The sequence below is a fragment of the Embiotoca jacksoni genome, unplaced genomic scaffold, assembly GCF_022577435.1.
Source record: "Embiotoca jacksoni isolate LCO1_2020_lvr unplaced genomic scaffold, fEmbJac1.0.p SCAF_1, whole genome shotgun sequence".
Taxonomy (NCBI): Eukaryota; Metazoa; Chordata; class Actinopteri; family Embiotocidae; genus Embiotoca; species Embiotoca jacksoni.
In genome coordinates, this window is record NW_027185229.1 from 1,717,497 (window position 1) to 1,725,000 (window position 7,504).

A 7,504-nucleotide genomic window follows, 5' to 3' on the forward strand; every position below is an offset into this window, starting at 1 on the left:
TTGTTTTTGTTTCTTTTATTTTAATGCATTAATCAATGCTTTTAATTGTTTTTAAATGTATTTTTAAGGTGCGTTTCTTTTGCTTGGTTTTTGATGCTTGTATTGTTTTTATGTGAAGCACTTTGAATTGCCTTGTTGTTTAAATGTGGTGCACAAATACACTTGCCTTGCCTAATCTCGTGTTCATCTCTCAGTGTATATTGATGAGTAATCACTCTGCTGTTCCACTACAACTGCTGCCACCTTTAATTCTTTGTTTCCAACATGAAATCATGTTCAGTGTGCACTAACAGAGCAGTATCCTTCGACCATGACACGGCAGCCTTTCCTCTGACATCAGCACCAACACGAGGTCCAGGACTGAATGTCTGATCCCAACAAACATGTTAAAGAGAAGCTCCAAGAAAACACCTGCTGCTCTTGTCAGGGTTAGTCAGTTAGTTAGTGATATTGACAGGATGTGCTTTTCCACACGAGACATTCTTACCAGTAGAAGAAGAACAGGTGTAAATAATAAAAATAGTGCTTAAAATTAGGAACCAGAGAATAATCTGCATGTCTGCTTCAACACAGATTGGATCAAATCGTTAAGTCACTTTACTTATCACATACAGCAGAGTTAAACACAACATACACGGACCAAAGTCCTGCACAACTTCAGACAGAATTAAAACACATTGAATTACAATAAAGCTGCAATACACATCAAAGAAAAACAAATTAAAGACAAAAATTGAAACTGAATTAATCCAAAATAATATGAGCAGCCTTTAATATACGAGACATAAATAACACAAGTAGCTTCAACCTGTAAAACTGTTAAGTCACGTGACCCTGAGTGTCCTCTCACCTGGAGAAGTAAATTCAATGTTTCGGCTGCACGTGGCTGCCAGCAGCGGGGAGGGACATTATCACCTCGTCAGAGAAGGAGGCTGAAAAAAACGTGGAAAAAAAAGAGCAGAGCAAAAAGGGGGAGCTGAGGACTCTCCTTCAGGCATCCCAACAAGTCTGGACTGTTCTGCTGCTGCCGCGTTCAGCCCACACCGAGCAGTGCAGCAGCCTCTGGAGTCACAGACCGCGTTCACAGCCTCCACAGTCCCCCGTAGGGGTGCAGCGACCAGAGCTTTGAGTGGATGACCGTGGCGTTGCATTGAGCTTTGTGAAGCCTTGACACTGGACACGGAGGAGCTGTGGACACTCTGAAGCTGTGGACACTCTGCACGAGGAGCTGTGGACACTCTGCACGAGGAGCTCGGGCTGGATATGCTACAGGTGGAAAGGTGTGGAGCGTCAGGCTGTGGCCCGGAGCACGGAGCAGAGACCCCCAGGTAAGATGAGGCACCGGGCTCTGTGGGAGCTCCGCTGTCTGAATGTAGTTATGCACAACATGCACGCTGCATTTCGTCATTAAATGCTGCAGAATGTGGACACATCTGCATCTGTCTGCTGTGACTGACTCTGCTGGGCTGCTGAACTCTTTCTGTGTACCTGAACTCTTTTCCCCTCCTTTCTCAAATGTTATTTTAATGAAATAATCTAGTTTTTGATAGCTCTGGCAATCAGATTGTGGTTTTGGATTCCAGACTAAAGATGCATTTTAAATATAAGACAGTAAAAATCCTGCTGTTGTAAACGCAGTAAGAGAGGAGTGTGGAAGCTGTTGACCTCAGCTGAACTACAGATGAGAGGGCATTGTTGCAGTGATGCTGCACAGAGGAAGCCAGTCTCACTCCTCCTCTTCCTCCTCTTCCTCCTCTGTCTGTTGTGTTTTGATTCGTTTCAATTGTCTGTTCTTCTTCAGTCACATCTCTGCTGTGGTTTGGCTCACAGAAAACCAAAAAGAAATCCCCCTGATATCTCTGGATTGCTTCTCAAAGAGCAAATGCCAGCACTGATTCAACTCTTCCTCTCTGACTCACCTCCAACCCCCCTCCCCCACCACCACCACCACCACAACACACACACACACACACACACACACACACACACACACACACACACACACACACACACACACACACCTCATTCACTGCATTGTTGCAGCCATGCCTGCTGAACTTTTTGGCTGGTTGGCTGTGTGGACTGATCCCAACTGTGTCAGCTAGAGAGGACAGCTGCTGCTGCTCTGTGTGGACGTTTGATGTGTTTCTGAGGATTAGCAAGATGATATGACTTTCAGAAATATTCAAACAAAAGGACTTTTTTCCTCTTTATTTGTGCTTAAATTGCTCTTTAACTGTGTTTGTGCTGGACTGCAGCAGCTGTAAGCTCTGAGAGTTTGACTCGCCTCCGTCCATTCAACCCTTTGATGATGAATTTAATCCATCTGGTTTTTGTTAACTGTAATACAAAGCTGGTGAAATACGGAAATAGAAGATGAAAGAGTTTATTTGCTCCATTAAGAGGTCGTGGAAGATGTTTCAATGCTGCTGTTTTGAGTGTTTTTGTTTAGTTTGGTTGGACGAACCGTTTCTGTCAGATGTGAGAGATGTTGAACTGAAAACGGGTCAGAAGTGACTCCATCAGTCTCTCCGGTTTTGGCTTTTCTGCTGCTTCTGGTCACTGAACTCACAAAATCCTGGTGTGAGAGTTTTTTTTTCTGGAGATTCAGGTAATTCACTGTGACGTCTTACCCTCCTTCGTCCCCCCGTGTCCCTCTCTGTCCCTCGGACTGGTGTTGTGCTGTGGGAGCCGGGCTCTTACACAACCCTGTCACATTGCAGTAGCCTGTGGCCCGCCGACCCCCCCGGGAGAATGGCATCTCTGCTAAACCACAACTCTGTGATCCTGCCTGAGCCGAGCGTTTGGAGAACACAGTCCGGCCTCCGTGCAGCTCCCAGCAGTCGCTCGGGGATCAACCTTTAACTTTTCTTCTTCTGTCGATCCTGTTTTGAACACGAACTTTCCTCCCGTTGGTGTCCTCACCTGATTCCTGTCCAGGACGGCTCTGAGCAGCAGTTTGCTCATCTGTCTTTGACCTTTTAACCCACTTTGATTGGTTTAATATCCAGGTGGCCTGCAGTGGGCGTGGCCATGCCCATAAGCAGTGACTTCATACTTTAAAAACAAATTCCAGGTGTGGAAGAAATGCACTGTACTAAAAAAAAAAAAAAAAAAAGGAGCTCATCATAAATGGGTGACTCCCACAGCTGGCAATTATTCCTCTAAAATTATAGCAGCAGGGTCGTACTGTATGTACACAGATGTACCTGAATGTAGAGGAGGGTTTGTGGGAGCGGCAGGAAGGGAAAGAAAAGTGGAAAGCTGTTGTTTGGAACGCTTTTAAACCACGTTTAGGTGTCAGCTGGAGTTTTTAATGACCCGGAAATTGTTAAATTAAGTCGGACTACTTCAGAGGAGGCTGAGGATACAGACTGCGGTCTCAACACCTGGCTCTCATAACCACAACTAACGATGGTTTCATACAGGAAAGAAAAATAGCAGCGAGCTGATGTGGTTCGTCATGAATTAATGGGACATAATTCCATTTTATAGGTGCAGAAGTTTTAAAATACAAACTTTGCATGTTGAGAAGAGAAAAGGGGATTTGGTTTGGAACAAATTGAGCTTCGTGAGTTTGGAACAAAACATCTGAAAGTGTTTGTGGGCTCACCATCTTTCTCAGGGAATAAACATTTCTGGCAAATTGTGAGCTAACAGCTCACAATTTGCCAGAAATGTTTTTTCAGAGGCGGGGGGTTTGAAAAAGGACAAGAACAAAAACTCTGGTGTATATACAGTTTTGAATTAGTTATAAATTAGGTTAATAATTAAAATAATTATTACCATATTTTTATGTGGATGTCTGATTACCGTTGATGGTAAGTTGGAAGCAAGAAATTCCTCCATAATTTCTGTGTCTGGGAAGCAGCTGCAGAATGTGTTGTTCTTGTGGCTCCATCAGTTGAAGTGTTCGGTGATGTAGTTGGTAGTTGGAGGAACTGCAGGCTGCTTTAGTCTCAGTCGGCGCCCTAGATGGCGCTCAAAACAGTTTGATTGTACATCGACTTTCTCTGTTTCCAACAGCGAAAAATGACATCGCAAAATGGAGTGTTTTGCCTGATTCGGATGTTTCAGCTGTTTTTAGTTGAGTCTTGAGTGTGCAGCTGAAGAAATGCAGCTGGGAGAGTTTGATGCTGCGTCTGTTTCCATCCAGGGCAAACCTCTCCGTCCTCATTTGGACAGAAGTATGTTGGAGACGTTCTTCGGGATTATAAAATGGAAAAGACAACTAAAACCAGCAGGACTGAGAGGGCAGACCACCAATGAGCGACTGCTTTTACCAATATTAGAGACGAGGTTTTGTTGTTTGTGTTTCCAATAACTGCTAACATTGCAGTTTAAGATCAGTTCTAGTAGTTTTACTGGTAGTTATTCCATGGTTTTTTTGATTAGTTTGTGCAACAAACGAAGAGGTTTGGCAACAGAAACTGAAGGTTTTGGGTGTTAAGCTTCAGAACCTTGTGTGCAATGCATCCTGGTCCATGTAGGCTCTGTCAGCACGGCTTCCTCATAGACTGATGGATATAAAAGTGTTTGTAGCTTCCAGGTCTGAAAAATGAGTGATGCAGAAGTGTCTTAAGCTGCAATACCAGCGAGTGCCACTAGAGGTCGGCTCCAAAAAGCCTCCGGCTCCATAGACTCCCATTCAACTTCTGTCATCAAATCCAAAGTGAATAAAATGTGTCCATCAGTTATCTCGGTGTTGTTAGCTAAAGTCACTCCTTCTTATTAGTTTTCTGGAGGTCCATCTGAAAATAATCCCTCATTCATTAGAAAAGAAGATTAAAAAAATGCATCGCTTCAGTTGAATTACTTACAACATCTGATTCAACATCCACGTAAAAAATGGTGAATTTCCATTTTTACGATTTTGCTGCACGATAAGTTCTTGGTTATATCGTGTGAAAAGAAGAAAAGAATCGGTTAGTATTATAGAGAGACATGAGTCCACATGTCTGTATGGTAGATACATATTCTAGTTACTGTGTGTACAATCATTTTTGTTCCATTTGGTTTTTGTACAGATTAAATGAACTGGATGGAACACGTCCTGTTTGTGAGCTGTTGAGATGCTGAAGGAGAGATCTTGTTACCTTCAGACAAATCCAGGCTACAGGAGCTCTTTCTGCTCTTTAAGCTGAGCTAAGCTGCTGATTGTAGAAACTATATTCATATTATTGCATACAAAAGGCAATATTATCTGTTCATGATGAAGACTGATGAGTGTAATAGCCCCGGTAGCTGTAACCTCGGTGCTCTGAGTACGGCACCGGAGTGGACAAAGTGTTGTTCTGTCTTGTGTGACTATTATCGGACCCGTCAGCATGTCTTTCATGTGGGCCGGTTCTGACGTCGACAGTCAATATGGTTTCAACAAAATGTGCAGCGAAGAAAACGTCCAGATCCAGATGATGTTAATGTTCCTATGTCGGTTCCCATCATCACTTCTGTCCCGCTGATTCTTCCATACACATTATGTTTCATCCACGTTAATGGTTTCTTATGGTTTTGTTCATAACATTGTATGTTTACTTCAGCTTCTAAAGCTCCACAGAGCAGATCAGATGTTTTGATCTCCGCTGTCGGCATCTGTCAGCTATTTGCAGTGTCTGAGCCGTGCATCGCTGCTGTAATGAGGCGAATGTTTAAAGATAAGTCGTATTGAAAAGAAATGTTTCACATTCATGACAGATTTCCTTCACCGGGTCAAAGCCGTCTCCAGTTCGCTGACATTGAGAGTTTTGGTGAAACGCATGGTACCGGTGCAAAGAGACAGAAGTTCCTCCTTAAAGTCTCGAAGAACAGCGGAGGTCCGTTACATTCTTTTAAAAATGGCACATATTGTCCATAAAGATCTGGCATCGGTAGTCCAGATATACAATAACCGGAGAGAGAGGGTGCACACTACATGGGCACTGAGGCTGTCAGCAGAGAGTCTCTGGTTCAACTCCCGACCAGCAAGTCACCGTCCTGCTCTGTCTCTGCATACTTCCTGTCTGTCTCTGCTGCACACGATTAATAACGGCAAAACTACAAATCTTTAAATAAAAAAGTTCAATCTGAGTTAAAGTTGAAGAGGAGGATTTTTGTTGTTTGATGGATGAGTACAGGAAGCATTTCTTGCAACATGTTTCTTTCTTACCATGCAGAGGTTATTAAATCTGTAGATGGAAACTTCAGCCGAGTCTTACATGATGCATGATGCATGATGCATGATGCATGATGCATGATACATGATACATGATGCATGATGCATGATGCATGATGCATGATACATGATGCATGATGCATGATGCATGATGCATTATCAAGTATTTTTTGAGTATGTTTTTCTGACTGAGTGCAGATTTAGTCGCCTCCACATTTTATGTAACCACCTTGATAATTTGAGTCAGTAATATGAATATTTCATTAATATTTAGACTGGTTAGTGTTGTATTTCATAGGTTTATAGTTCAGTTTTGTCATATCAACGTGCACAGAGGTCTTTTCAGTCCGGTAGCTCATTTAACGGCGTTTTCTGGTTTTGCAACAGTCACACAGAAAGACTTCCATTTGTGGATGAACTCCTGAAACAACAATTATAATTTTAAATGGGATTCAGATATTATAGGTCCATATAGTAAATAACTATGGTCACTATTTAAGGCACAAATCGACCGTACTGTCAATTTTCCTTTTATTATCAGTTTTCAGGGTTGCAGGTAAGTAAATGAATTGTTGCGTTTATTTTCCAGTAATTTGTGGATTGTTGATAACCCAGTTTACACAATATTTATTTGTAATTCTAATAATATTTTCCTTGTCTTCAGCTCAGTGAACATCATCAATGGCCTGATAAATCACAACCCAGATTTATAGGATACATTTTTAATGTCATATGAGAACACCTTTAAATATTGGGGAAGGCAAAAGTGGGACTAGAATTAACTGTGCATAAATAAATCTGTTTCAGTTTTATTTTTTTTTACGTATGATGATGTCACAGATGTCAAACTTAATGATTTGGCCTGTCTTGGGGAAAATGCTAGAAATACTATTGCCAGGTTGAATGGAGGAATATATAAAAGTGATTCATTTAGGTGACCCTCAGATGCACTAATGACTACATATTTCTGCCACCAGCCTTTTGGTCATTATGTGAGTTTATGATTTATATATTCAGAGTGCTGCTACTGTGGAACATGCAAATAAACCTGCAGACTGCTATAATAGAAGAAACTTCACCTGAAAGTCAAACAGACCATAAAACATGTTAAGAATAATGAGGCTGGCAGGCAGGAAATCAAAGATATGAGGTGGGTCTGAACAGGTAGAGGCAGGAACAATGATTGGAAGTGTAAGGAAACACACAATTTGACAAATAACAGGGAGGGAATATGGAGAGGAACACATGACTAATGGGATGCAGCTGAATGGGAAAATGAAGAGATGAGGATGATGAGGAAGCAGCTGCAGGATGGCAGCTTTTGATTTAAGATGGAGACTAATATTAACTAGA

The 7,504-nt window shown here is 42.0% G+C and overlaps 1 protein-coding gene across 1 annotated transcript in view; it reads left to right on the forward strand.

Moving 5' to 3' along the window:
* The first annotated feature begins 1,273 nt into the window (after positions 1–1,273).
* col7a1 (collagen, type VII, alpha 1) overlaps positions 1,274–7,504 on the forward strand; it is a 61,594-nt gene continuing 55,363 nt past the window's right edge. Inside the window, exon 1 of the mRNA XM_069154153.1 lies at positions 1,274–1,328. The gene's annotated coding sequence lies outside the window, so the exon portion shown is untranslated. The remainder of the gene's footprint in view (positions 1,329–7,504) is intronic.